The 27968-nt window shown below is 39.3% G+C and overlaps 1 protein-coding gene, 1 long non-coding RNA gene and 1 pseudogene across 9 annotated transcripts in view; 1 reads left to right on the top strand and 2 right to left on the bottom strand.

Annotated features, from left to right (window-relative positions):
- The window catches only part of CNNM2 (cyclin and CBS domain divalent metal cation transport mediator 2), a 162999-nt gene that overhangs the window by 45939 nt on the left and 89092 nt on the right, over nucleotides 1-27968 (top strand). The gene's annotated exons all lie outside the window — the stretch shown is intronic.
- LOC145527195 (uncharacterized) lies at nucleotides 6930-13943 on the bottom strand. Its single transcript, XR_014069564.1, has 2 exons — nucleotides 13677-13943; nucleotides 6930-7880 (listed from the first exon to the last, which is right to left on the bottom strand). It is a non-coding gene; the product is annotated as an uncharacterized LOC145527195 (long non-coding RNA).
- On the bottom strand, nucleotides 16691-17998 carry LOC145527190 (ubiquitin-ribosomal protein eS31 fusion protein pseudogene; annotated as a pseudogene). The gene has a single exon (XR_014069560.1). The product of XR_014069560.1 is annotated as a ubiquitin-ribosomal protein eS31 fusion protein pseudogene (transcript).

The following is a 27968-nucleotide window of genomic DNA, read 5'->3' as shown; positions in this document are numbered from 1 at the left end:
GGCTGGCACATGACACTGAGCAGAGTTCCTTGTGCTGTACAATAGGTTTTTGTTGGTTATCCATTTTAAATATAGCAGTGTGTACATGACCTTCCCAAAGTCCTTAACTGTCTCTTCCCTCCAGCAACCATGAGTTTGTTTTCTAAGTCTGTGAGTCTCTAAAAGAGTTTTTTTCTTATATCTAATTTATCATTAACACTTGGAGTCTTTTTTTTCTTTGTTTTTTAAAAAAATTCACATTTGAGAAATCTTGCCTTGAATTCATAGGCATCAGTCTCTTAGTGATCTTTGAGGCCTAAGTTAACAGGCAGATTAGGGAGGGAGCTTGTTTGGCCTGGGAGGCTTCTGTCCTTTTCCAGTTGTACTGTGTAGGTATAGAAAGATAGGAGCAAAGGCCAAGTGAAATCTGACTTCAGATGTTCTTTAAGGATTGTCTATGGCCAGGATAATCAAGCATGGAGAAGTATATCAGGGTTTATCAAAGGTCAAGAAGAGAAAGGATCAAATAAGAGATCGTGAACTCAGAGCTGCACTGTCCAAGTAGTAACTGGTAGCCACGTGTGCCTATTTAAATTTAAATTTAAATTACATAAAACTAAAAACTCAGTGCCTCAGTCACTGTAGACACATTGCAAATAAATGCTCAGTAGCTAAATGTGCCTCGGGGCTACTGTATTAGTCAGCCAAGGTATAGAACGTTTCTTTTCATTATCACATAAACTTCTATTGGACAGTGCTGCCCTAGAGGGAGCAACAGAGTGGAACCAAGGGCAGTGTGAAGGTGAGAAGGAAGAAGTGAGAAAACAGGTCATGGGAGGAACGATGCTAATAGAATCCCCAGTTCTCAGTGTCTCACACTTCCCTTGTTTTTGAGGATCTTGACAGTTTTAAGGAGTACTAGTCAGGTATTTTGTAGAAGGATTTGTTGGGAGTTAAGGGTTTGAGGAGGGAGCCACAAAGTGTCTCTCATCATCGTCTCCTGTCAGGGGTACATAACTTCATGAGTGTTGATATTAACCTTGATCATTTGGCAGAGGTAGGCAGTCCCTTGGTTTTAAAGCTGTGCTTTTCCTCTCAACTCCCAGATTTATTTTGCAACCCAGGTTTTCATGCACTCCAGATTTATGCATCCAACTACACGTTTTAACAGCTCTATTTGGACCCCTCACAAACTTAAGGTTCTCAAAACTAGACATTTTTCCCCTCATGGTCTCCAAATCTACATTTTCTATAGTCTTTTCCACTTCAGCTAAGGCACTTCTGTTTTCCACTTGTCAAGGCAAAAAAAAACCACTTCGTGTTATCCTTGTTGCTTTTACTATTTGGTGTAGTCTGTTAGGAAATCACACTGACTTTAGCTTCAAAATATTCCAGAATGTGGCCATTCAGCACAGTCTCTGCCTCTCCTGCTTGAGCCACCGTTGTCTTAGTCTGAAGAATTACACTAGCTTCCTAACTGCTCTCCGTGTTGTTTTGCCTCCTTAGAATCCGTTTTCCACACAGCAGATTCATTTTTTAAAAAGAACCTTACATTTATATACAGAAAATTGCACATATAATGGGTTTGGGGTGAATTTTCACAAGTTGATCACATCTATGTATGCCGCACCCAGAGCAAAAATCCGCATGTGACTAGCTACTCCTCATGTTCACCTGCAGACACTGATCCCCCAAGGATGACCACTGTCTAAGAGCACAGGTTAGTTAGTCTATTGTTAAACTTTATGTAAATGGAATCATACAATGTGTAAGATGAGTCTGTCTTCTTTTATGCAACATTATGTGTGTGAGATCCATCCACGATGGTGCATGAAATTTGGTTTCTTCTTATTGCTGTGAACTATTCAGTTGTGTTCAGTTCAGTCACTCAGTTGTGTCCAACTCTTTGCAGCCCCACAGACTGCAGCATGCCAGGCTTCCCTGTCCATCACCAACTCCCAGAGCTTGCTCAAACTCATGTCCATCGAGTCGGTAATGCCATCCAACCATCTCATCTTCTGTCATCCCGTTTGTGTTAACATACCACAATTTATTAGGGCTTCCCTGGTGGTGCGGACAGTAAAGAATCTGCCTGCAGTGCAGGAGACCCAGGTTTGATCCCTGGGTTGGGAAGATCCCCTGGAGAAGGAAATGGCAACCCACTCCAGTATTCTTGCCTGGAGAATCCCATGGACAGAGAGGAGCCTGGTGGGTTACAGTCCACAGGCTTGCAAAGAGTCAGACACGACTAAGTGACTAACACATACACACCATACACACCACAATTGATTGATCTGTTCTACTGTTGATGGACTTTCAGTGTTTGGCTGTTATAAATCATACTGCTATGAATGTTCTAGTACCTGGCTTTTGAGAAATACATGTATACATTCATGTATACATTTATGATGGGTATATACCTACGAGTGAGATTTTTGGTTCAGTATGTACTAGCCTCGTGGCCTGTGTGCTCAGTCGTGTCTGACTCTTCACGACCCCGTGGACTGTAGCCCATCAGGCTCCCCTGTCCATGGGATTTCCCAGGCAAGAAGACTGGAGTGGGTTGCCATTTCCTTCTCCAGAGGATCTTCCCAACCCAGGTCTCCTGCATTGCAGGCAGATTCTTTACCACTGTGCCACCTGGGAAGTCCTGCGTTAGCGTATATTGCCTCAGCCTTAACATATAGTATATACATATAAGCCTTAGCATATATTGCAGGTTTTTTTTTTTTTGGCAAGTGATTGTACACCAGCAAGTGATCTTTTAAAGAGTAAAAGTTAACTCCTATTGTTCATTAGCTCATGCAGAATAATAGCAAAAGTACTTACAATGCACATAAGGCCCTAAATAGCTAGTTTTCCAACTTGCCTTTGAACATGCTAAGCACATGTACATCTTAGGGTCTTTGCATTAGCTACTTTCCCACCTCCTCTGTTCTTTTGCCACATATCTACATGGACTGCTCCCTTATTAACTCCAGATGTCTGCTTAAATGCCACCAACATATATAAATGCTGGAAAAATTTCATGGACAGGAGCCTGGGGAGCTACAGTACATAGGGTTGCAAAGAGTCGGACACAACTGAGCATGCACACATCCATCTGTTTATTCTGCATTACTTTTCTTCTTAGCACTTACTTCTTGGCCTATCTGTATGTTTAATGTATCTAAAATATTTTGTGTGTCCCCACTAGACTTAGTTTTTTGTTAATTGCTTATCAAAACTGGACATTAGTAGCTTCCCAGTAAATAGTTGAATGAATAAATGAATTCAGGAAATAGTTCTAGTTGTAATAGACGTAAGGTGTCTAGAAATAGAAACTTGGGGAGAATGGAAGTAAGGCAAATGAGGTTAAAAATTGGTGAAAATTTTAATTTTTATGAAAATAATAGCTTCAAAAGACACTGGGCTTATGATTCAAAAATAGCAGCCTTCTGTCTCTTCCCAACTCCCCAGCTTTGACTACTTTCAGTGCTTAGCTGTTTCTTACACTATTAAATTTGATATTTAAAAAATCTGTGGTTAAATCGCTGTCTTTTGTACTTCAGTTTTAGATCTTATTTGAGGGCTTTCTACACTGGAAGATACAGATCTACTTTTTTTTAACTTTCTTTCTCCCTCCAGCAAATACCCCCTTTCCGCCTATCCTCCCAGTATAATTGTCCAAAATTTAAAAACATGTTTTTAAGTTGTTAAAACATGCTTTCAGTTGTCTTCACAAATGTCACTTTCTCAGGGAATTGTTCTCTGGCTTCTCGTGTCAAATGTTTAGTGCGTACATTATTGTAAACATATGAAAGTTGCTTCATGTGAGCCAGGTTGTATGTTACAATCACATCTTATAGTTTTTTCCTGAAATTCTCCGTAATTCTCATTTTTTGTTTGCTTATTCTTCTTCACATAACTAACTTACTATCCTCATACTCCTTGCCAGGATTCTAACACACATGGGGTTATATATTAGTTCTTTAGGTTGTTTTGGAGGCATTTGTCCTAGAATTGCCAACAGAAACTATAGAACTGTATCAGCCTGTTGCTCTGAATCTTCCCTTCACAAATTAACCTAAAAATTCTCTTTTTTCCTATGTTCAAATCCTTCACTTCTGGATCCCAAATCAGAGTCTTCCTTGGTTTACTCTTTTCCCTTGGGAGGACGTATCCTTCAGTAGTTTCCAGAGAAAAGATACAGGAATAGTAATTTTTAAAGATCTTGTGTATCAGTTATCTGTTGCCATAGTAATGTTGCGTGGCAGATGACTGAGAAGTGTCAGTTGTTCACAATAAGTATTTGTTCGAAACATTTCTGGGGTGGTTGGTTTGGGGGCTCTGCTGACTTTGGGAGTTTGTCTGGCTATCTGCTGGTTTTGGCTGGGACAAGTGGTGTGACCTGGCTCTGTTTCAGGAGTCGCATCCTCCCTGGGGACAGGCAGTCTAGCCAAGGTGTGATATTTACCTGGTGATGGCAGAAGGCAACCAGGTATGCTTACGTGCCTTTCTTGTATTTTAAATACACCAGCTGACTATAATTCCAAAATAGGATGTTTTTAAATATGTAACTTATTTGACCAAAAACAAATATCTGTGCAAATATGCTGAGAAAAAATTTAAGATAAGCAGCGTCCTTCAGATACCTGATTAAATGTTACTTTCTCAAGGGGTGGTGTTCTTCCCTTCTTATATTAGGTAAAATATTCCTCTGAGTCTTTTAACATTGTTACTGTTCTTTCACAGTACTTATCACACTGGTTATTTGTTCATACTGGTCTATCCCTCTAGAACTTAACTTTCCTGGAAGACAGGGGCCATGTCTTTCAGAAGGTTAGCCTAGAGCCTGCCATGGTGAAGTAAACAATACATGTCAGCTAAATGAGTCTGGTTACATCTCAGGAATAGGAAGCATTCTTTTTATTGATTCTTTTTATTGAATCTTTGTATGTGCAGCGTGTCCCTTCTTCAAGGATTTGGCAGAAAAGAGAGGAAAAACATTACCAATTTGTGCGAAAGATAAGCTCGCTTCTCTTTGGGCTTTTTGGTGGGCGGCTGCACTCCCCTGTGTAATCAAGGCTGTGAAGCTTTGATTAGTAGTGTGTTGTTTGTGGCTTTAGGGCCTTTAGATTACAAGGAATTGTTTTCAACAGTGTGTTAGTTATGACTCTGGGACTTGTAAACAGCTGGAAACAAGAGTGTTTCTACTGGTATATATGAATGTTTATTATTCCGAATTAGATGACAGTACTTTGATTGTTATTTCAGATGAGTGTTGGAAGAACATGTGTTTAAACTCAATGACTGAGTTGCAGTACACTTTTGTGATTGGTATTGTATTCCGTAAGCTTCTACCATAGTATGAACTTTTGAATGTATAAAAAATTAACCTTAAACTAACCTAAGTTATAGAAGATCTTCTCTAAATGAACTCAGAAACTAACTGTAAAAAAACTGTTCCTCAAACATGAGCTTATGTAGGTTTAAATAACTATCCAGTTTACAATGTACTATTTAATCATTTCCCAGCTTTTTCATAATTTGCAAAGAGATTCATATATTGGTGACCCATTGTTTGATCAATCCAGACATTGACTTTGTTTGGACAGGGACTTGTGATAAAGCTAGAAATTTGCACCCAGGATTGAAACAGACCTCGCTTGGGTGTGGTCTAAATATTTCTATTTCTTATTAATGTCAAGTTTTTATCTTCTGCTTTTTTGATCAATTAAAATGGTAGATGTAGATGTTTTATATAATGAAATTTTAGATCTTAAAGAGACAATAACATCTCAGTCTAACCTTTCCATTTTATATAGCACTTGGATTGTAAGTTTTATGAGAATGCTGTTGGCTGACAGTTGTTCAGTAAATATTTGTTGAATGAGTAAATAAATGTACATTCTAGGTAAAGAATGAAGACCAGAGATTTTAGAGATTCAGTTCAATTCAGTTGCTCAGTCGTGTCCAACTCTTGATGACCCCATGGACTGCAGCATGCCAGGCTTCCCTGTCCATCACCAACTCCTCCCAGAGTTTACCCAAACTCATGTCCATTGAGTTGCTGATGCCATCCAACCATCTCATCCTCTGTCGTCCCCTTCTCCTCCTGCCCCCAATCCTATCCAGCATCAGGGTCTTTTCAAATGAGTCAGCTCTTCGTATCAGGTGGCCAAAGTATTGGAGTTTCAGCTTCAGCATCAGTCCTTCCAGTGAACACCCAGGACTGATCTCATTAGGATGGACTGGTTGGATCTTCTTGCAGTCCAAGGGACTCTCACGAGTCTTCTCCAACACCACAGCTCAAAAGCATCAATTCTTCGGCACTCAGCTTTCTTTATAGTCCAACTCTCACATCCATACATGACTACTGGGAAAACCATAGCCTTAATTAGACAGACCTTTGTTGGCAAAGTTATGTCTCTGCTTTTTAATATGCTGTCTATGTTGGTAATAACTTTCCTTCCAAGGAGTAAGTGTCTTTTAATTTCATGGCTGCAGTCACCATCTGCAGTGATTTTGGAGCCCAAAAAATAAAGTCAGGATTCGAAAAGCTTATATAATTAGTGGGATAGGAAGGGCTAAATTGGCCAATTTGAGAAAGCTGAATAGTAGCATGACTATAGAAAGTGTTATAAATGAATAGAATTCAGAGAAACACTAATAAATATAATTTCTATTATCATAGTTGCCAGTAACCATTAAGGGAATTCCAGTATTTTAAGCTATAGCAGTGGCTTCAAGTATGTGTTCAAAATTTTTGCAGGGAAAAAAAAAGTTGGGGTTATTAGTGATTTTAAAGAAGTATGTGTAAAAAGCTTAGGGAATATTTTTGATATTTCTTTGACAGTTCAAGTCCACAATGTATTTGTGTGATTACATTTTAGTCATTGTTAAGGACTGAAAGACTGAATTTTGCTAACATTTTCTAACATGTAAGAGAAATGTAAAAGAGAAAGATCTTTCTTTTCTACAGCAAGTGGACAAAATTCTTGCTTTGTGTAGGAAACCTTGGCAGACCTTGAGAATTCTGAATTGCTCTAATTGTTTTGCCTTTTTTTTTCCTCAGAAGAATTTTAATAGTTTTTTTTTTCTTCATGTTTTTCCTCTTCTCACCCTCATGTTTAACTTAGTTAGGACTCCTCTTCTGTATTTACATAGTTGGTTTGATACAGTCAGTTCTTTTTAAAACATTATGGGGAACATGTCAGTTTTTTTTCCTCCCAGTTCCTCCTCATCAGAGCTAGGTATCAAAGTCTTTCTGGTCCCTTGCTTCCGTATGAATGACCCAAGACAGGCCGGAAGACCAGTGCCACATGTGTTCTTTTTGGTATTCTCTGGGTATATTCTTGGCTAATGTCCTACCCTGTAGCACTTCAGATTCTTCCTTGGGTTCTCACTGATTACTCTTAGCCATATTCCTTCTAGTTATCAACTCCTCCAATGTCATGACCAAAAGTCATCAGTACCCAGAAGCGCCTAGTGTTTAAGTAAGCACTTGATGGTTTATTCCACAATAGAGTGTTTTTGTTTTGCTTTTAAATTACTAGATCAGGTTGATGAAAAAGCTTTTTAAGCTACAGTGTGATCAGTTCACAACATGTCATCAAGGGGCAGTCGTAAAAGCAGGATTGGGAGCATAGAGGACTTGCCTGGTTCGCTAAGCCAAGAATGAGCATGCCCCACCAACTGTTGAGAGGCCTCAGACTTTGTATCATCCGTCAGCTTGGAGACCCCCAGTTTCTTATACCCGCTTAACTGGGTCTGAGTCCTGGGTGTTATGCTGCGCTTAGTCCTGATTCGCTCACCTGAAGTGTTCAGTGCCTGTTTTGGTTTATAGGACACAGATTAGCTGTGAGGTTCCAGTTGCCCTGTTTTGCTTGGAAAAGGTCCTCGTGTCTTGCCACTGAAACCTAAAGATGACAAAAATGGTGCATTTGGTTTAGATTTGAGTGCAGGTAGTCCCCTGTGGCTCAGTGGATAAAGAATCTGTCTGCAGTGCCAGAGACACAGAAGACATGGATTCGATCCCTGTGTCGGGAAGATCCCCTGGAGGAGGAAATAGCCACCCATTCCAGTATTCTTGTCTGAAAAATGGACAGAATGAACATTTTTGGACACCGCGGACAGAGGAACCTGGTGGGCTTTCGCCCATAGGGTCACAAAGACACAACTGAGTGACTAAGCACGCATGCATGCAGTGATGAGGTATTTTGTGAGACTGCAGAAGCTCAAACTGGACCCAATATGAAAGTTACAAAGAAGTCAGTTTTAGCCTAATTCCAGCAGAGTTTCTAATAAGTAGAGCTGTTAGAAAGTGTTTTGAATTGGCTCCAGATGTATAGTTACATTGGATGATTCAGCAGAAGGTGGATAAGCAAATTGGAGGGTTTTGTTGGGCATTGACAGTGTGGGTGAGGTGGGCTAGATGATACACTGGTGGTGAGATTTTTGACTTGGGTGTAAATGTTCAGTGGTTGCAGACTAATTCAGAGAGTAGACAGGTTGACAAAACTTCTGGCGATTTGTTAGCAAAATGAATTTGCCAAGGGAGGGTGTACTTGAAAGAGCAGAAGGCCAGATACCAAAGCCCGTATTTAAAAGGTGGAAGCAGGAAGTGGGACTGCTGAAAGAAAACATTGAGAGGAAGAAAACTGAAATAGTTTAGAGTACAAAGGCCAAGGCAAGAGAGTTTGAAGAAGAAATTAGAGAATAACATAGAAACTGGTTTACCCTTAAGCACTTGTCCCCAAGGTGAGTTGCACGCATAGCTAACCAACAGATTGCAGTAGAACTCGCGTGTTTATTCAAACACAAATATATAAACAGTTATGCTTATTATTATTGAAGGTATTTCTTAATGTACATATAATGCATTAATTTAGTAATATTTGTATATAATTAATAAAAATATAGAGGAGACATGGTCAATACTTAACTAACAGAATATGCAGTCAATAATGATTTGAGTCCTCTGTCCAAAAAATAAAATGCTCTCGGTCTTTTCCATGCTTATAGATATCTGATTTAAGTTTAAAATTTTTTTTTGTTTTAAAACAATAAAATTTATCATCTTAGCCATCTTTAAACACACAGTTCAGTGGTATTAAATATATTCACATTGTTGTGTAACCATGACCTCTTTCTATCTCCATAATTCTTTTCATCTTATAAAACTGCAACTATACCCATTAAACAGTAACTCTCATTTTCCCCCTACCCACATCCCCTGGCAACCACCATTCTTCCTTCTCTCCTTATGATTTTTTGACTACCTGAAGTACCTCATATAAGTGGAATCAGACACTATTTGCCTTTTGGTATTTTGGCAAATACAAAAAGGCTTAATTAGCAGAATATCCTCAAGATTATTTTTGCAGCGTATTGCAGAATTTCCTTCCTTTTTAGGATATTCCATTATGTATATATATACCACATTTTCTTTATCTAGTTTTCAGTCCATGGACACTGGCTTGCTTCTATGTTGTGGCTATTGTGAATAACACTGCTATGAATATGGGAATGCATCCAGCTCCCCCACACCCTCCTTTTGGTTTTTCTTTTTAGTACAGACCTGGAAGTGGGATTGCTGGATCATATCGCAATTCTACTGTTAATTTTTGGAGGGACTACCAGGCAGTTTTCTATAGCACCTGGACAATTTTACATTCCCACCAATTTTACATTCTCCATGTCCTTGTCTATATTTAGGTTTTTCAATAGTAGCCATCCCACTGAGTGTGAGGTGGCATCTCATGGTAGTTTCAATTTGCTTTTCCCGAATGACTAGTGATGTTGAACATCTTTTTGTGTACTTCATGGCCATTCATATAGATCTTTAGAGAAATGTCTGTTCAAGTCCTTTGCCCATTTTTAAATGGGTTGTGTTTTATTGTTTGAGTTTTAGGAGTTATATATGCTGGCTATTATTCCTTTACTAGCTAAATAATTTGTAAATATTTTCTCCAATACTGTGGGTTGCTTTTTTACTCTTATAGTATCTTTTGATGTACAACATTTAAAATTTTCCCAGTGACCTGTTTGTCTATTTTTTTCCTTTTGTTTACTACTATGCCATTGGCATCATATCTAAGAAATCATTGCCCAATCCACTGTTGGGAGGCTTTTGTCCTATATTTTCTTCTAAGAGTTTTATACTTTTAGGGCTTATATTTAGGTCCTTGATCCATTTTTTGAGTTAATTTTTGTATATTGTGTTAGATAAAGATCCAACTTCATTCTCATGCATGTGGATATCCATTTTTCCCAGAAATATTTGTTGAAAGAATATCCTTTCCCCACTGAAGGTTTGGCACCCTTGTCAAAAATTATTTGTCCATATATGCAAGGATTTTATTTCTGGGCCCTCTAGTAGATTGCATTGTGTATATGTCTGTCTGTTTACTAATACCACACTTGTTTGATTATTGTAACTTTGTGGTAAATTTTGAATTCAGGAAGTATGTCTTCCAGTTTTTTTCTTTTTCAAGGTTGTTTTGGCTACTTGGGCTCACTTTGAGATTCTATATGAATTTTCGGATGGGTTTTTTTGTTTTGTTTTTCCTATTTCTGCAAAAATCATGATTGGGATTTTGGTAGGGATTGTGTTGAATCTATAGTAGCTTTGGGTAGTATGGACATCTTAATAGTGTTAAGACTTCCAATGAATGATCTTGGGGTGTTTCTATTTATGGCCTTAATTTCTTTTATCAATATTTGTAATTATCATTGTACAAATCTTTCTCTTGGTTGGCTCCTAAGTATTTTATTCTTTTTGATACTATTGTGAATAGAATTGTTTCTGTGAACAGAATTGTTTTTGTAATTTCCTTTTTAAATTGTTCATTGTTATGTACAGAGAAATGAAACTGATTTTTTTCTTTGTTGGCTTTTGTATTTTGCCACTTTAATGAATTTGTTAGTTTTAATAGTTTTTGGGTATGTGTGGAATCTTTAGGATTTTCTAGATATAAGGTCATATCATCTGCAAAGAGAATTTTACTTCTTCTTTTCCAACTTGGATGCCTTTCTTTTTATAGCCTAATTGCTCTGTGTGAACTTCAAATACTGTGTTGAGCAGAAATTCTGAAAGTGGGTATCTTTGCCTTGATACCCTGATATTAGAGGAAATGCTTTCAGCCTTGAACCATTGAAGATGATGATCTCTCTGGGTTTTCACATACAGCTTTTATTATGTTGAAGTAGTTTCCTTCTGTTTCCAATTTGAATGTTCTTATCACAAAAGGGTGTTGAATTTCTGTCAAATTCTTTTTCTGCTCAATTGAGATGATCATGCGGATATTCTTCCTTCATTCTGTTGATAAGGTGAACTACTTTCTTAGTTTGTTGAACCATCCTTACATGTCAGGAATAAATCCTACTTGTTCATGGTATATAATCCTTTTAATATGCTGCTGACTTCTGTTTGTTGCATTTTGTTGAAGGTTTTGGCATCAATGTTCATAAGGAATATTGGTCTTCAGTTTTCTTACTGTGTCTTTATCCAGCTTTGGTATCAAAGTAATGCTGGCCTCTCAGAGTGAGTCTGAAAATATCCCCTCCTCTGCAGTCTTTTGGAAACGTTTGAGAACTTTGAGTTAGTTCTTTAAATGTTTAGTAGAATTCATCAGTCAAGCCATCAGGTCCAAGGCTTTTCTTTGTTTAGAGATTTTCGATTATTGGTTCAGTCTCCTTATGGGCTATAGGAATAACCAGATTTTGTAGTTCTTTATAATTTAATCTTTGTAGCTTTTGTGGTTCTAGGAATTTGTCCATTTCATCTAGATATGATTTTTTGGCATCCAGTTGTTCACGTCTATCCCTTTCATATCTGTAGAACCAGTGCTAATGTCCCTATTTTCATTTCTGATTTTAGTAATGTGAATCTTTACTGCTTTGGCCCCACCCCTTTTGGTTGTTGATGTCACAAAACTAGCATCTTTATACATCACACACTCTAAAATGAACTTATAATTCCTTAAACATGCACTGATCTAAAATTATATAGAAAATAAGATTTGGAGTGAGAAACCCAAGTTACAGTAATACTAGCTTTTGTACTATTTTTTTTCTTTAAATGTTTTAGTCTCTTAAATCATGTAGAAAAATGTAGTTACAAACCACTGTTATGATAATACTAGGTTTCTGTAACTGCTGATACACTCACCTTTATTGAGATTTGTATTTCTCTATAGGCTTCAAAATACTGTCTAGTGTCCTTTCGTTTCACCCTGTAGGACTACTTGAGCATTTCTTGCAGGGTAGGTCAGGTGGTCACATACTTTCTCAACTTTTGTTTGGGGAAGTCTTGCTTTCTCCCTCACTCTTAAAGGGCAGTTTTACCAGAAACAGGGTTCTCATTTGATAATTTGTTTTCTTCACTTTGCAATATCAGCCCATTGTTCGCCATTATTTCTGAACTTTCTGACAAGTCTGGTAATCTTATTGAGGATCCCTTTATGTGATGAGTCACTTCTGTCTTGTGCTTTCAAGATTCTCTTGTCTTTTGAAAGTTTGATTATAATGTGTCTCGGTGTGGGTTTCTTTGTGTTCTTATTTGGAGTTTACAGAGCTCCTTGGATGTTTGTAGTCTGTATGTCATTAAATCTGGGACATTTTCGGCCATTATTTCTTCGAGTATTCTCTCTTCCCTTTTCTCTCTTTTCCCTCTGTGACTTCTCTATACTTATGTTGATCTTCTTAATGATGTCCCACAGTTCCCTTAGGTTCTGTTGGCTTTTCTTCCATCTTTTTTCTTTTCTTTAGACTCATAATTTCCATTGTCTTATCTTCAAGTACGTTGAGTCTTCTGTCTATTGAAATCTGCTTTTGAATCCTTCTAAGGAATTTTTCATTTCAGCTATATACTTTTGAGCTCCAGAACTTCCTTTTGGTTCTGTCATTTTATTGATATTTCCTTTCATTCACACTTTGTTTTCTTGGCTTTTTCCATATCTTCCTTTAGTCTGTTGGGCATCTTTAAGACATTTCCTTTGAAGTCTTTGTCTAGTATATTAGCCATTATGTCTTTTTTAGGGACAGCATCTATTGGTTGTTTTTTTTTTTTGCTCTGAATGAGCCTTCCTTTGCTGTTCCTTTGCATGCCTTATGATTTATTTTAGTGGACTATTGAATATAATAATGTGGTAACTCTGGAAATCAGATTTCCCCCTTCCCTAGGGCTTGCTTGTTTTTCTTATTGTTTGTTTTTGATTTTAATTGTTGTACACAGTCCCTTTGCTGAGGATCAGCCTGAGATGGAAACCAAAGGTCTTCCCAGGTCTTTTCTGAGCCTTTCTAAGGGCACACATAGTCACTTTCTAATTTTTTCCATATATGCAGTTGTTTTTAAATGTCCTAGTCTTTATTGTCTGGCTCCAAAGGGGGAAAAAAGTGAAAAATGAAGGGGGAGAAGGGACCTGGCTTTTAAATCTCCTGGAAGTCATCTCAGCTAGAAGGGAAGGGGACTGCAACAGGGTGGGGGAGGCACGGTGACTGCTCACCTCTGTGGTCAGAAGCAGCTATTGGGAATCACAGCGGGGACCCCCGGGGTTTGGAGCACAGGGTCCTTTATGCCCATCCTGGCTCCCACAGGCTGTGGGAGGTGTCTGCTGCAGTTGTCTGCCAAGGGTCTGGGGATGATGAACGGGTGGCTCCTGCTGTGCTAAGAGCCAAAATTGACTGCAGTTCATCACAATTTATCATCTTACCTTCCCCTGGAAGGTGTAAGCATTCAAGGTTCCAAAATAGTTAAATAGATTCCACTAGTGCAGTTCTTGGCTAGGTGGGAAGACAGGTTCTGGTGCTTTATACTTTGGCAACTTCTCCAGTATCCTCTCCACCATTTAGTTTTATAAATATTCATTCATCATTAGAGCAACTATACCCCAATTTAAAAAATAATCATGCTAAGCGAAAGAAGACAGTCATAAAAGACCATATAGTGTATGATCCCATTTATACAGAATGTCTAGAATAGGCAAATCCATGGAGACAGAAAGAACGTAGATCAGTGGTTGCCTAGGACTGAGCTAGGGGTTGGTGGAAAATAGAGAGTGACTGCTAGTGGTTGTGGGGTTTCTTTTTGGGGGGTGATGAAAAGATTTTAAAGTTAGATTCTGTGATGGTTACTTGAGGCCCTTAAACTGTACGCTTTATGTGGATGAACTTTAAGGTATGTAATTTCTAACCCAATAAAGCTGTTTTAAAAAACAAACAAAAAAATAGTCACTCATCAGATCTTGGCTGGGTATTTCCTTTTTGCCTAACTCTAATGGTTTATATAATGAAGGCCTAGAAACACATAGAAGATACCACCCTGACTCTGGCTAAGAACTCTGTCTCATGAAGGCAGGATCTCCCTTATCTATTGCTGCCGAACAACCACTCCCAAATTTATTGGCTTAAAACCACCACCACTTTACTGATTGTGATGCTATAGTTCAGAAATTCATCATGGGTGGTGGTCTGTGCTCCAGTGATGTTTGTTGGGCTTACTCAAGGGGCTGCATTCACCTGGTGGCTGGAAGGTAGGAGGTGGCCTCACTCACGTGTCTGTGGCCTGTGTCCTGGCTGTCACTCGGGGTGCCACGGTTCTCCTCCTTGCGGCCCTTCTCTCCACATGGCCTTCTCTCTAGCAGGATAGGCTGAGCTTCTTCACGTGGTGCCTGGTTTCCCGGACGGTGGAAACTGTCGGGTTTCTTAGCTGCAGAATTGACACAGCGGTCATTTCTGAGAATTCTGTTGGTCAAGTCACAGGGCAGCTCAGGTTCAGGTAGAGAGGAAACAGACTCTGTCTCTTAATGGGAAGAGTAGTCCTGTGTCTGCAGGTTTAGGAGGAGTTGGTGGTACCTGTCTTTGCAGGATATCTACCACAGGAGTCTGGGCAGTCACTTGACTCAATATAGAATCAAAACAACTGAATTATACTGAAGTTCAAATTGAATGTGAGCTGTCCAAGGGCATCACTTCTCCCGTATTAGAATGCATGCTCCATTTAGGCAGGGTTTTTTGTTTGGTTCATTGCTCTATTCCCAGCCAACAGCAGCGCCTGGCTTTGATAGAGGCTCAGTGAGTATCTGTTGCAGGAAGGACTGCTTTGTGGTGATGGTAGCAGAAGAAGGGTTGGTGTGGAGCCACTCCAATAGAGAAGCTTCAGTGAGTCTGGGGAAAGAGTGGTGGGTATGAATCATTGTCTCAGACATGGGGAGACAACATTTATTCACTGTTCTACAACATGAACTGAGGCTGCCTACGCCAGATGTGAGGGGGAAGGAAGAGCCCCTCCCTTGAGGAAGGGGATCCCAATATCTCAGTGAGTGACATGCGCTAAGTCATAGGCAAGAGCAGGGTCCTCCGGGGGTGATGGTGGAGGCTTCAGCATGGGTGCTCAGATGGGACTGAGCAAGGTGAGTGTGATGGAAGTGTGACTGAAACGGAGCTGAAGACAACGCTAAAAAATGATGGGTATGGGGTATGAGTGTGACTGAGAAAGTCCAGAGGCTTGAAAATAGTCACCTACAAGATGTATTTTTCAGATAAATGGTAAGAATCTCCCCCTCTAAGTCCTTAAACATGTGTGTTATGTGATGAAAACTAGATATGAGTTTCTGAATTTTGGTGCAACAATTTTTTTGTATCAGTGGTAAGGAAGGTGTAAAGGAAGGCAGGCCATTCATTATTAGGACTGGTGAGTTAATTGATGGTGGTTATTCACCTTATGTAGTTTTATAATGCTTTAGATGTTTGCAAAGAGCATTGCCAAATACATGTGCTTGGGTGAAAAGGAAAAATATAAAATTACTAGTATGTGGTAGTGTCTTGCTTTCCTTCGTCCTGAGCAAGTGATCTCAGCTCCTGTTTGTGGTGAGTGAACCAGGAAAGAAGATGGATAAAGGAGAGAGATGAGCGTTCCGAACATTGAGTTCCATTAGGTAAACAGAAGTATTTTTACAGTCCTCTCCCTGAATCACTTCTGTCCATGCAGACAAGCAAACCCCCGTCGCTGAAGCCCTGGCAACATGTTCGGATGAACTGGGGAACTGTTCGTTATCTTTTTGGTCATCTTGAAAAACTCCTGAAGAAAAGTACTCTTCCTTCAGTGAGTAAGTTCTGTCTTATCTAAAAACTTAGCTGTTGTCTTTTTTCCTTGCCTTTTTCCCTGAGGCTGCTTCAGTAAGTAATTTTTTTAAATTGAGGCTGGCCTGTTGTGCCAGGGAAGAAAAAACACTTGTTTTGCGTGAGTTCCTAGTTGAAGTGAGTGATGTCTAACTACACTAAGAAGATGAAACACTTAGATGTACTTTGGGTTTTTTAAAATGTCCTCTTCACTCATTTGTTAAACTCCAGGGCTCCTGGTTCTTTGAAGGTAATTAGTATGGTAGGAAGAGTGTCTTTTTTAAAAAAAAATTTTTGTTTTTGGTCATGCTGCACAGCATGCTGGATCCTAGTTCCCCAAACCAGGGATTGAACCTCTGTCCCCTGCAGTGAAAGCACAGAATCTTAACCACTGGATCACCAGGGAAGTCCCTCCCCAGTGTCATCGCAGTCCCTTACATTTCCAGTCCCTTGGGCTTTCAGGTGGACAGGGCATAAGGCCGGTGATGCCCAATTCCTAATGTAGAACACTCCTCACCAACCCTTCATACTGGGTTTCTTTTGTGTAATCTTTTTTTTTTTTTTTCCCCAGCCTGTTAATTCATGTCTTTTGTTAACCAGTGTAAAATTACTTGTTTTCTGGTTTCTTGAAACAGTAGATCAGACCACATAGGCCACAATAGCATCTGTCAAAGTGACTGGCCATAAAAACCAGCACCCACATTCATCTGAAGGGTACTCCCTTGGAAGGTGGCTGATTTTACCATTCTCATCTCCCTCATGGTATTTTGGGACAGCCAGCTTAACTGTCTTTCCCTCATTCTTTTTCGGAGTGGCGTTAAGATTCTCTCTCAGCACCACCATGAAGTCTCCACACAAGATGAAGAGTGACCTCCTTTGAATGTTGAAGTCAGAGTCTGTCTTCCAGTTGCTTGCCAGCAAAGAGAAGTCTTTGATCAGAAGGAAATTCCTTATCCTGGATCCTGGTCTTTACGTTTTCTGTTGTATCTGGGGGTTCAACCTCCAGAGTGATGGTCATCATGGTAACCTGCATCTTGGCTGCTGTTCCTTGGTGGATGGTGGATTTAGTGTAATCTCAATCCTCTTTCTGACCTGTCTGCTTTTTGAATTGTGAGGTGTGAGAGGAGTGTCTTCACCCCTTCCTTAATGTGCAGTGCCTTGATTGGTTGTTTGAGGGGGTGGAATTTTAAAGATCTTTGCAGAAATGTACTATATTGTTTCTTTTACCCCCTCCTCCAACCAAATGGAGAGTTTGCATTATCATTGGAGAGTGAGACGAGATCTCTAAGACCGAGACCTGTCAGGAATGAAGAAAACTCTCCTCTACCCTTCTAGGTTCTTCTGGCTAGCCGAAGAATTAAATTGACATGAGTCAGATCAACAGAAGAAACTAAAACTTTTTAAATTTATTTTTAAAATTGAAGGATAGTTCTACAGAATTGTGTTGGTTTCTGCCAAACATCAATATGAATCATCCATAGGTATACATATGTCCCCTCCCTCTTGAACCTCCCTCCCAGCTTCCTTCCCACCCCTCTAGGTTGTTACAGAGCCCCAGTTTGAGTTCCTGAGTTGTACAGCAAGTTCCCACTGGCTACCTATTTTACACATGGTAATGTAAGTTTCCATGTTTGGAAAAACTAAAATTTAATTTTGGATTGCCAGATGGGTTGGGGATATGGAGGAGAGAGAAATAGGTAAGAGATATTAACAGGTACAAACTTCCAGTTACAAAATAAATGAGTCACGGTCATGAAATGTACAATATGGGATATAATCAGTAATATGTTGTTTCTTTATATGGTGATAGGTCATAATGACTTATTGTAGTAATCCTTTTGAAATGTCTAGAATTATCAAATCACTGTTGTGTAATAGGAACTAACATTTAATAATAGGTCAACTATATTTCAAAAATAAACCATAGAAAAAGAGATCAGATTTGTGGTTACTGGAGGGGAGAGGGAAGAGGAATTGGATGAAGGCGATGAAAAGGTAGAAACTTCCAGTTATCAGAAAAAAAGTCCTAGGGAACCTGATTAAACTTAAAAGCTTTTTGCATAGCAAAGGAAACTATAAGCAAGGTGAAAAGACAGCCCTCAGAATGGGAGACAATATAGCAAATGAAACAACTGACAAAGGATTAATTTCCAAAATATACAAGCAGTTCATACAACTCAGTCAAAAAGTGGGAAAAAGACTAAACACATTTCTCCAAAGAAGACATACAGATGGCTAACAAGCACATGAAAAGATGTTCAACATCGCTCATTATTAGAGAAATGTAAATTAAAACTACAATGAGATATCACCTTACACCAGTCAGAATGGCCATCATCTAAAGGTCTGCAAACAGTAAATGCTGGAGAGGGCGTGGAGAAATGGGAATGCTCTTTCACTGTTGGTGGGAATGTAAATTGATATAGCAACTATGGAAGATGGTATGGAGATTCCTTAAAAAAACGAGGAATAAAACCACCATGTGACCCAGCAATCCCACTTCTAGGCATATACCCTGAGGAAACCAAAATTGAAAGAGACACATGTATCCCATTGTTCATTGCAGGACTATTTACAATAGCTAGAACATGGAAGCAACCTAGATATCCATTGACAGATGAATGGATAAAGAAGTTGTGGTACATATTCACAATGGAACATTACTCAGCCATAAAAAGGAATGCCTTTGAGTCAGTTCTAATGAGGTGGATGAACCTAGAACCTATTATACAGAGTGAAGTAAGTCAGAAAGAGAAAAATACATACATATTCTGATGCATATATATGGAATCTAGAAAAATGGTACTGAAGAATTTATTTACAGGGCAGCAGTGGAGAAACAGACATAGAGAATAGACTTAAGGACACAGGGAGAGGGGAGGAGAGGGTGAGATGTATGGAAAGAGTAACATGGAAACTTACATTACCATATGTAAAATAGATAGCCAATGGGAATTTGCTGTATAGCTCAGGAAACTCAAACAGGGGCTCTGTATCAACCTAGAGGGGTGGGATGGGGAGGGAGGTTCAAAAGTGAGGGGCTATATGTATACCTATGGCTGATTCATGTTGAGGTTTGACAGAAAACAACAAAATTCTGTAAAGCAATTACCCATCAATTTTAAAAAAGTCCTAGGGATATAACAGTTAACACTGTGTTACATATGAAAGTTGTTAGGATTGACTACCAAGAATTTTCATTACAAGGGAAAACTTTTTGTATCTATATGAGATGATGTATGTTTACTAATTATCACAAGATTAGTAAACATCAATCATCTCGGATATCTTGTGATAATCATTTCATACTGTCAAATCATAATACTATACATCTTAAACTTACGCAGTGCTGATGTATGTCAAGTATATATCAATAAAACTGGAAGAAGAGTATTAGTTACATATGAAAACTGCATATACGTGAGAGAATCAGAGCCCCCATATATGTGAGAGGTTGAGAGACAGAAAGGTAAAATGAAGTACACATGCCATCCTGAACTAAGAAACGGGGTTAAGGTACTGGGCTGGGGCCTCAAAAATTGTGGTCCTAGGAAATTTGTAATTCTCAATGAGTGTGTTCTCTCTATTAATCTCTCTCCTGAAATCCTTTCTAGCTAAAATGGGAGATAATCGGAGGAAATAAGACATTGATTAAATGGATATTTTTATTAATTGTTTTGGATTGCCTTCTTTTTAAGTTGTGGTATATGATCTCAGGATTTGAACTGTGACGTCTAATTTTCTCCATTATGGTGACCTCCCCCTTTTTGTCATTGGTTTGCTTAGCTCTTAGAATTTTGATTACTTTGTTTCTTAGATGCCATCATATGTTAAAAAGGCATACTAACTTTAAAACTATTTGAGGGAGTAGAGGGAAGCCCAGTCTAAACTAACTAGCTTAAAATTATAAACACAGTATTTTTCTTTTTTTAACTGCTTTTTTAATTTTTACATATCCAGTGTATTTTATTCTTTTTAGGTTCTCATTAGTTATCTATTTTATACATAGTGTCAATAGTGTATATATGTTAATCTCAGTCTCCCAATTTGCCTCTCCCCACCCTCCCCTTACCCCTTGGTATCCATACATTTGTTCTTTGTCTCTATCTCTATTTCTGCTTTGTAAATTGTCTATACCTATTTTTTTCAGGTTGCACATATATGCATGGGATGATATATGATATTTGTTTTTCCCTTTCTGACTTCACTCTGTATCAGTCTCTATTTTCAACCGTGTCTCTGCACATGACCCAATTTTGTTCCTTTTTATGACTAATATTCTACTGTGTACATGTACCACATCTTCTTTATCCATTCCTCTTGTTGATGGACGTTTAGATTGTTTCCATGTCCTGGCTGTTGTAAATAGTGCTGTAGTCAATGTTGGACTGCATGTGTCTTTTTGAATTAGGCTTTTCTCTAGGTATATGCCCACTAGTGGGATTGCTGGGTCACATGGTAGTTCCATTTTTAGTTTTATAAGGAACCTCCATAGTGGCTTTATCAGTTTACATTCCCACCAACAATGTAGGAAGATTCCCTTTCCTCCACACCCTCTCCAACATTTACTGTGTGTGGATTTTGTGATGATGGCCATTCTGACCAATGTGAGCTGATATTTCATTGTAGTTTTGATTTACATTTCTCTAATAATTAATGATGTTGAGTGTCTTCCCATGTGTTTGGCCATCTGTATGTCTTCTTTGAGGAAATGTCTTGTTTAGGTCTTCCATCCATTTTTTGATTAGGCTGTTTTTTTGATATGGAGATGCATGAGCTGTTTGTTTATTTGGAGATTAATCCTCTGTCAGTTGCTTTGCTAAACAGTATTTTTCAAGGAATGTATATTATCATTTGTGTGTATATGTATATATCAGTTCAGTTCAGTTGCTCAATCATGTCCGACTCTTTGCGACCCCATGGACTATAGCACGCCAGGCTTCCCTGTCCATCACCAACTCCCAGAGCCTACTCAAACTCATGTCCGTCGCGTCGGTGATGCCATCCAACCATCTCATCCTCTGTTGTCCCCTGCTCCTCCCACCTTCAAACTTTCCCAGCATCAGGGTCTTTTCAAATGAGTCAGCTCTTCACATCAGGTGGCCAAAGTATTGGAGTTTTAGCTTCAGCATCAGTCCTTCCAATGAAAACTCAGGACTGATCTCCTTTAGGATGGATCGATTGGATCTCCCTGCAGTCCAAGGGACTCTCAAGAGTCTTCTCCAACACCACAGTTCAAAAGCATCGATTCTTCAGTTTATAGTCCAACTCTCACATCCATACATGACTACCGGAAAAATCATAACTTTGACTAGATGGACCTTTGTTGGTAAGGTAACGTCTCTGCTTTTTAATATGCTGTCTAGGTTGGTCATAGCTTTTCTTCCAAGGAGCAAGCGTCTTTTAATTTCATAATTTCATATAAATAATTACATATATATTTATATATGTATGTATAAAATGTAAACCACATGTTACCTTGCATGATCTTTAAGGAATTTTCAGTTACCTGGGTCTCGATTTTGCATGTATATAGATATGTTTAAGTGCTTGAGGCTACTTTGAAAGAGTTCTTAGTAGTTTAACCAGTAGTAACCCTTTAAGTCTTGTATGTGCTCTTAGTAAACTTTTTTTTTTAATTCTCATACCGGGGTGAGAGTCCATTTAGCTCAGCTATATGAAGTATTACATTATTAATAAGTAGAATGGCACTACTAGGACTTCTACAAGACCTTCTAGAATTTCTAGAACTAACACCCAAAAAAGATGTCCTTTTCATTATGGGGGACTGAAATGCAAAAGTAGGAAGTCAGGAAACACCTGGCATAACAGGCAAATTTGGCCTTGGAGTACAGAATGAAGCAGGGCAAAGGCTAATAGAGTTTTGCCAAGAGAACTCACTGGTCATAGCAAACACCCTCTTTCAACAACACAAGAGAAGACTCTATACATGTGGACATCACCAGCTGGTCAACACCGAAATCAGATTGATTATATTCTTTGCAGCCAAAGATGGAGAAGCTCTATACAGTCAGCAAAAACAAGACTGGGAGCAGACTGTGGCTCAGATCATGAACTCCTTATTGCCAAATTCAGACTGAAATTGAAGAAAGTAGGGAAAACCACTAGACCATTCAGGTATGACCTAGATCAAATCCCTTATGAGTATACAGTAGAAGTGACAAATAGATTTAAGGGACCAGATCTGATAGACAGAGTGCCTGATGAACTATGGACAGAGGTTTGTGACATGGTACAGGAGACAGGGATCAAGACAATCCCCATGGAAAAGAAATGCAAAAAAGCAAAATGGCTGTCTGAGGAGGCCTTACAAATAGCTGGGAAAAGAAGAGAAGCGAAAAGCAAAGGAGAAAAGGAAAGATATAAGCATTTGAATGCAGAGTTCCAAAGAATAGCAAGGAGAGATAAGAAAGCCTTCCTCAGCGATCAGTGCAAAGAAATAGAGGAAAACAACAGATTGGGAAAGACTAGAGATCTCTTCAAGAAAATTAGAGCTACCAAGGGAACATTTCATGCAAAGATGGGCTCGATAAAGGACAGAAATGGTACGGACCTAACAGAAGCAGAAGATATTAAGAAGAGGTGGCAAGAATACACAGAAGAACTGTACAAAAGAGATCTTCAGGACCCAGATAATCACGATGGTGTGATCACTCACCTAGAGCCAGACATGCTGGAATGTGAAGTCAAGTGGGCCTTAGAAAGCATCACTACGAACAAAGCTAGTGGAGGGGATGGAATTCCAGTGGACCTATTTCAAATCCTGAAAGATGATGCTGTGAAAGTGCTGCACTCGATATGCCAGCAAATTTGGAAGACTCAGCAGTGGCTACAGGACTGGAAAAGGTCAGTTTTCGTTCCAATCCCAAAGAAAGGCAATGCCAAAGAATGCTCAAACTAGCGCACAATTGCACTCATCTGACATGCTAGTAAAGTAATGTTCAAAATTCTCCAAGCAGCAATACGTGAACTGTGAACTTCCAGATGTTCAAGCTGGTTTTAGAAAAGGCAGAGGAACCAGAGATCAAATTGCCAACATCCGCAGGATCATCGCAAAAGCAAGAGAGTTCCAGAAAAACATCTATTTCTGCTTTATTGACCATGCCAAAGCCTTTGACTGTGTGGATCACAATCAACTGTGGAAAATTCTAAGAGATGGGAATACCAGACCATCTGACCTGTCTCTTGAGAAACCTGTATGCAGGTCAGGAAGCAACAGTTAGAACTGGACATGGAACAACAGACTGGTTCCAAATAGGAAAAGGAGTACGTCAAGACTGTATATTGTCACCCTGCTTATTTAACTTATATGCAGAGTACATCATGAGAAACGCTGGGCTGGAAGAAACACAAGCTGGAATCAAGATTGCCGGGAGAAATATCAATAACCTCAGATATGCAGATGACACCACCCTTATGGCAGAAAGTGAAGAAGAACTAAAGAGCCTCTTGATGAAAGTGAAAGAGGAGAGTGAAAAAGTTGGCTTAAAGCTCAACATTCAGAAAACTAAGATCATGGCTTCTGGTCCCATCACTTCATGGGAAATAGATGGGGAAAGAGTGGAAACAGTGTCAGACTTTATTTTTTTGTGCTCCAAAATCACTGTTGATGGTGATTGCAGCCATGAAGTTAAAAGACGCTTACTCCTTGGAAGGAAGTTTATGGCCAACCTAGATAGCATATTTAAAAGCAGAGACATTGCTTTGCCAACAAAAGTCCGTCTAGTCAAGGCTATGGTTTTTCTAGTAGTCATGTATGGATATGAGAGTTGGACGATGAAGAAAGCTGAGCGCCGCAGAATTGATGCTTTTGAACTTTGGTGTTGGAGAAGACTCTTGAAAGTCCCTTGGACTGCAGGGAGATCCAATCGATCCATCCTAAAGGAGATCAGTCCTGGGTGTTCATTGGAAGAACTGATGTTGAAGCTGAAACTGCAATACTTTGGCCACCTAATGCAAAGAGTTGACTCATTGGAAAAGACCCTGATGCTGGGAAGAATAGGGGGCAGGAGGAGAAGGGGACGACAGAGGATGAGATGGTTGGATGGCATCACCGACTCGATGGACATGGGTTTGGGTAAACTCCGGGAGTTGGTGATGGACAGGGAGGCCTGGTGTGCTGCAATTCATGGGTCACAAAGAGTCGGACACGACTGAGCGACTGAACTGAACTAGGACTTCAAGAGAATCTCTAGTGCTCTCCATATACATGTGCATTTACATGACTATTACATCTACTACACACACTGATGTATATGTGCACATGTGTTACAGCCCCTGAGCATACTATGTATTGTGGACAATTTGAGGACATGATCTTTGGGTATAAACTAGACCAAGCTTTCTGAGGGCAGGAAGCATGGCCCTTGGCATTCTTCTTCCAATGTAAAAGTATCTGCCAAAGACTTTGCTTGGTGCCCACCTTAGTTGGGGGCAGCCTTTATGAGAAGCAGCTCCAGTTCCTTTCTGCCTTTCCGTCTGGGTGCTAATGAATGGGAGGGGAGGCTGTGTTGGGGGAAGGCTAGGAGACTGAGCTGTGCACAGTCTGCCTTCTTGTGAGTGGGCGTGTGACTCCTCGCCTGTTCTTGATTCTCTTGCTGCCACACCATAAGCTCAGTAGTTAACAGCACAGGCTTTGGTGTCAGCCCTGGATTTGAACCTTGGCACTCTCATTTTCCAGCTGTGGGATCTGTCTTGAACAGATCTAGTTAACCTCTCCAAGCTTCATTTTCCTGATCTAGAAAATGGGGATCGTAGTTAAACCCTCACCAGGTATATTTACTCAAGGATGGATTTTCAGTAGTGGAAGGTGGGGAATCTGCATGTCACCCATCCTTGTGTGCAGCCAACTGGTGGGTACAGAGTATTCAAACAATTTCTGGAAAGTTCTGAAAGCCAAAACTTGAATTTGCTGTATATGCCAGCAACTATTTACATAGTATTTATATTGTATTTACATTACATAGCATTTTACATAGCATTTACGTGTGTGTGTGTGTTTGTGTGAAAGTTGCTCAGTTGTGTCCAACTCTTTGCGACCTCATAGACTGTATCCTGTCAGGCTCCTCTGGCCATGAAGTTCTCCAGGCAAGGATACTGGAGTGGGTAACCCCTTCTCCAGGGGATCTTCCCCACCCAGGGATTGAACTTGGGTCTCTGGCATTGCTGGCAGATTCTTTACCATCTGAGTCACCAATGTTATATAAGTAGTTGTAAATATAATGCAAATACTGTGTAAATAGTTGCCTATGAGGGAAATTAAAGTTTTGTTATTTTATTTTGCCATTTTTTCCCTGAAATCTTTGATCCACAGTTTAATTCAGATGCAGAACCCACAGATGGAGAGGGCAGGCTGTATTATATTGAGGAATTTTGAATATATAGGTTTATTAGGAAGGGATATTGGTCTGTAGTTTTGCTTCAGTGTCTATCTTTGGAATCAGATTAGTGCTGGTATCATAGGATGGGAAATATACCTTCCTCTTATAGTTTCTGTAGTGAAAATTGAAAGTCACTCAGTCATGTCCAACTCTTTGTGACCCCATAGACTGTACAGTCCATGGAATTCTTGAGGCCAGAATACTGTAGTGGATAGCCTTTCCCTTCTCCAGGGGATCTTCCCAACCCAGGAATCGAACCCAGGTCTCCCACAGTACAGGCGGATTCTTTACCAGCTGAGCCACAAGGGAAGCCCATTTTCTGTAGAGACTATATACATTTAGCATTACTTCTTTTTTAGATGTTTGGTAGAAGGAAATGGCAACCCACTCCAGTATTCTCACCTAGAGAATCCCATGGACAGAGGAGCCTGGCAGGCTACAGTCCATGGGGTTGCAAGAGTCGGACACGACTTAGTGACTAGAGAGAGAGAGAGAGAGAATTTACCAGTGAAATCATAGGGGCCTGGAGACGTTTTCCCCAGAAGATTTTTTTTTAAACTGAAGTATAGTTGCTCTACAATATTTTATGAGTTACAGATGTATAACATAGTGATTCCCAGTTTTTAAAGGTTATACTCCATTTATAGTTACTGTAAAATACTGGCTCTAATCCCTGTGTTGTACAGTATATCCTTGTAACTCACCTGATAGTTCATACTCTTAATTCCCTACTCCATTATTGCCCCTTCTCTCCTACCCTCTCCCCACTGTTAACCACTGGTTTGTTCTTTATATCTGTGAGATGTAGACAAAAGATTTTTTGTCTATAATAAAATTTTGTTAAATGTTTGAGTTACCTATTTCATCTTGGATAGGTCTTGATAGGTTGGAGTTTTTAAGGAATTGGCCCATTTCACCTAAATTGTTGAATTTGTGTTGTAGCATTGTTTGCAGTATTCTCTTTTTTAACACCTGTATTGAAATTCCCTCCTTTCATTCCTGATAAAAATTCGTTTTGTCTGTTTTTGTCTTTGTTATTCTTGCTAAAGATTTATCAATTTTGTAGAGTTAAAAAAAAACAAAACAATGGAAGTTTGGTTTTACCTGTTTTCAGTGGTTAGGACAGAAACCACTTCCTTTCATCTTCCCTCTTATAATTCCAACTTGTGGTATCTTTTTACTTTTTGTTTTTAAAAGTAAAGGACTTCTTCAGAGCTGGTGAGATTTTTATTTCATTCTGTAATGTAACTGCAATTAAGATGTCTTTGCTTTGTATATAGGTTGAATCTATAAATCACTTACATTATTATGACTGTATAAATACTGTTCACTTCTCATCCTAGTACTGTATCCTGATTACATTTCCTTTCTTATGTGGTCTTTTTTCTAAAATGTCATTCTTTCTTGATATGCTCCCTGATTATGATGGAACATATCCTTAAGAACCACATTATTGAAAAATGTGAAGGAAATACACTTTTTGAGTCCTTTTATTCCCTCTGTACATATAATGGCTGGTTGGGTTGGGTGTTTTCCCTGAGAATTCTGATGGATTGCTATACTGTCTGTTAGCATCCAGTCTCAATGGTGAGGAGGCCAGTCCTGTCTCAATTCTTGTTCCATTGTAGAAGTCTGATTTTATATGTGATCTTTGAGAGATTGCAGTGATACATCTTGACATAAACCTTTTAAAATTTGTTGTATTGGCCATTGGTAGGCCATTTTAGTTTGAAGATGCATGTTCTTTGCAAGTACTACTTTGCTAGTTTTTCCTGTTTTCTTTATTTTCTTTCTGAAATTCATAACTGTGGAGACTCTTATTGATTGCCATTTAGCAAACTACCCCAAATGTTAGTGGTTTAACATTTAAAAAATCATTTTATCACACCCATAGATAGATTCTGTAGATTTCAGACAGGGCATAACAGGGATGGCTTGCTCTGTTCTCTGAAAGCTAGGGTTTCAGCTGAGAAGCAGCAGCTGGCTGGCAGAATCATCTGGAGACTTCTTCACTCCTGTGTCTAGTGCTCACACTTGAAGGCTCTGCTCAGCTGAAACTCCCTGCCAGAGCACTTCTGCATGGCCTCTCTATTGACTTGAATGTGTATGCATGATGGCTGTATTCTGAGAGGGAGAGTTTGCCCAGGGAACTTTTTGGAGATGACCTGTCCAGAGATGAAATATCCCAAGAGAACATGAGAGCACTGCTGGGTTCCTTCTGACCTGATTCCAGAAATTGCATCACTTCTGCTCATTTTTTGGTTTCTGATGGGTCAGAGCCAACCCAGACCCAAGGGGAAGGGAATTAGACCCCATATTACTCCACTACAAAAGAGATAAATAGCAAGTGCTGGATTTCTAGTCTAACTATATGGGAAAATAACACCTTTGTCTGAATATTGAAACATTTAAATTTCGATAATACTTCCTGGTGAGTCCTTGTTCCTGAGGAGTATTTTCTAGTTGTAGAGGTCACTTGTTAAA

The sequence above is a fragment of the Giraffa tippelskirchi genome, chromosome 2 (assembly GCF_054371585.1).
Source record: "Giraffa tippelskirchi isolate mGirTip1 chromosome 2, T2T-mGirTip1v1.2.pri, whole genome shotgun sequence".
Taxonomy (NCBI): Eukaryota; Metazoa; Chordata; class Mammalia; order Artiodactyla; family Giraffidae; genus Giraffa; species Giraffa tippelskirchi.
The sequence above is the reverse complement of the archived record's forward strand: the minus strand, read 5'-3'. Positions and strand labels throughout refer to the sequence as shown.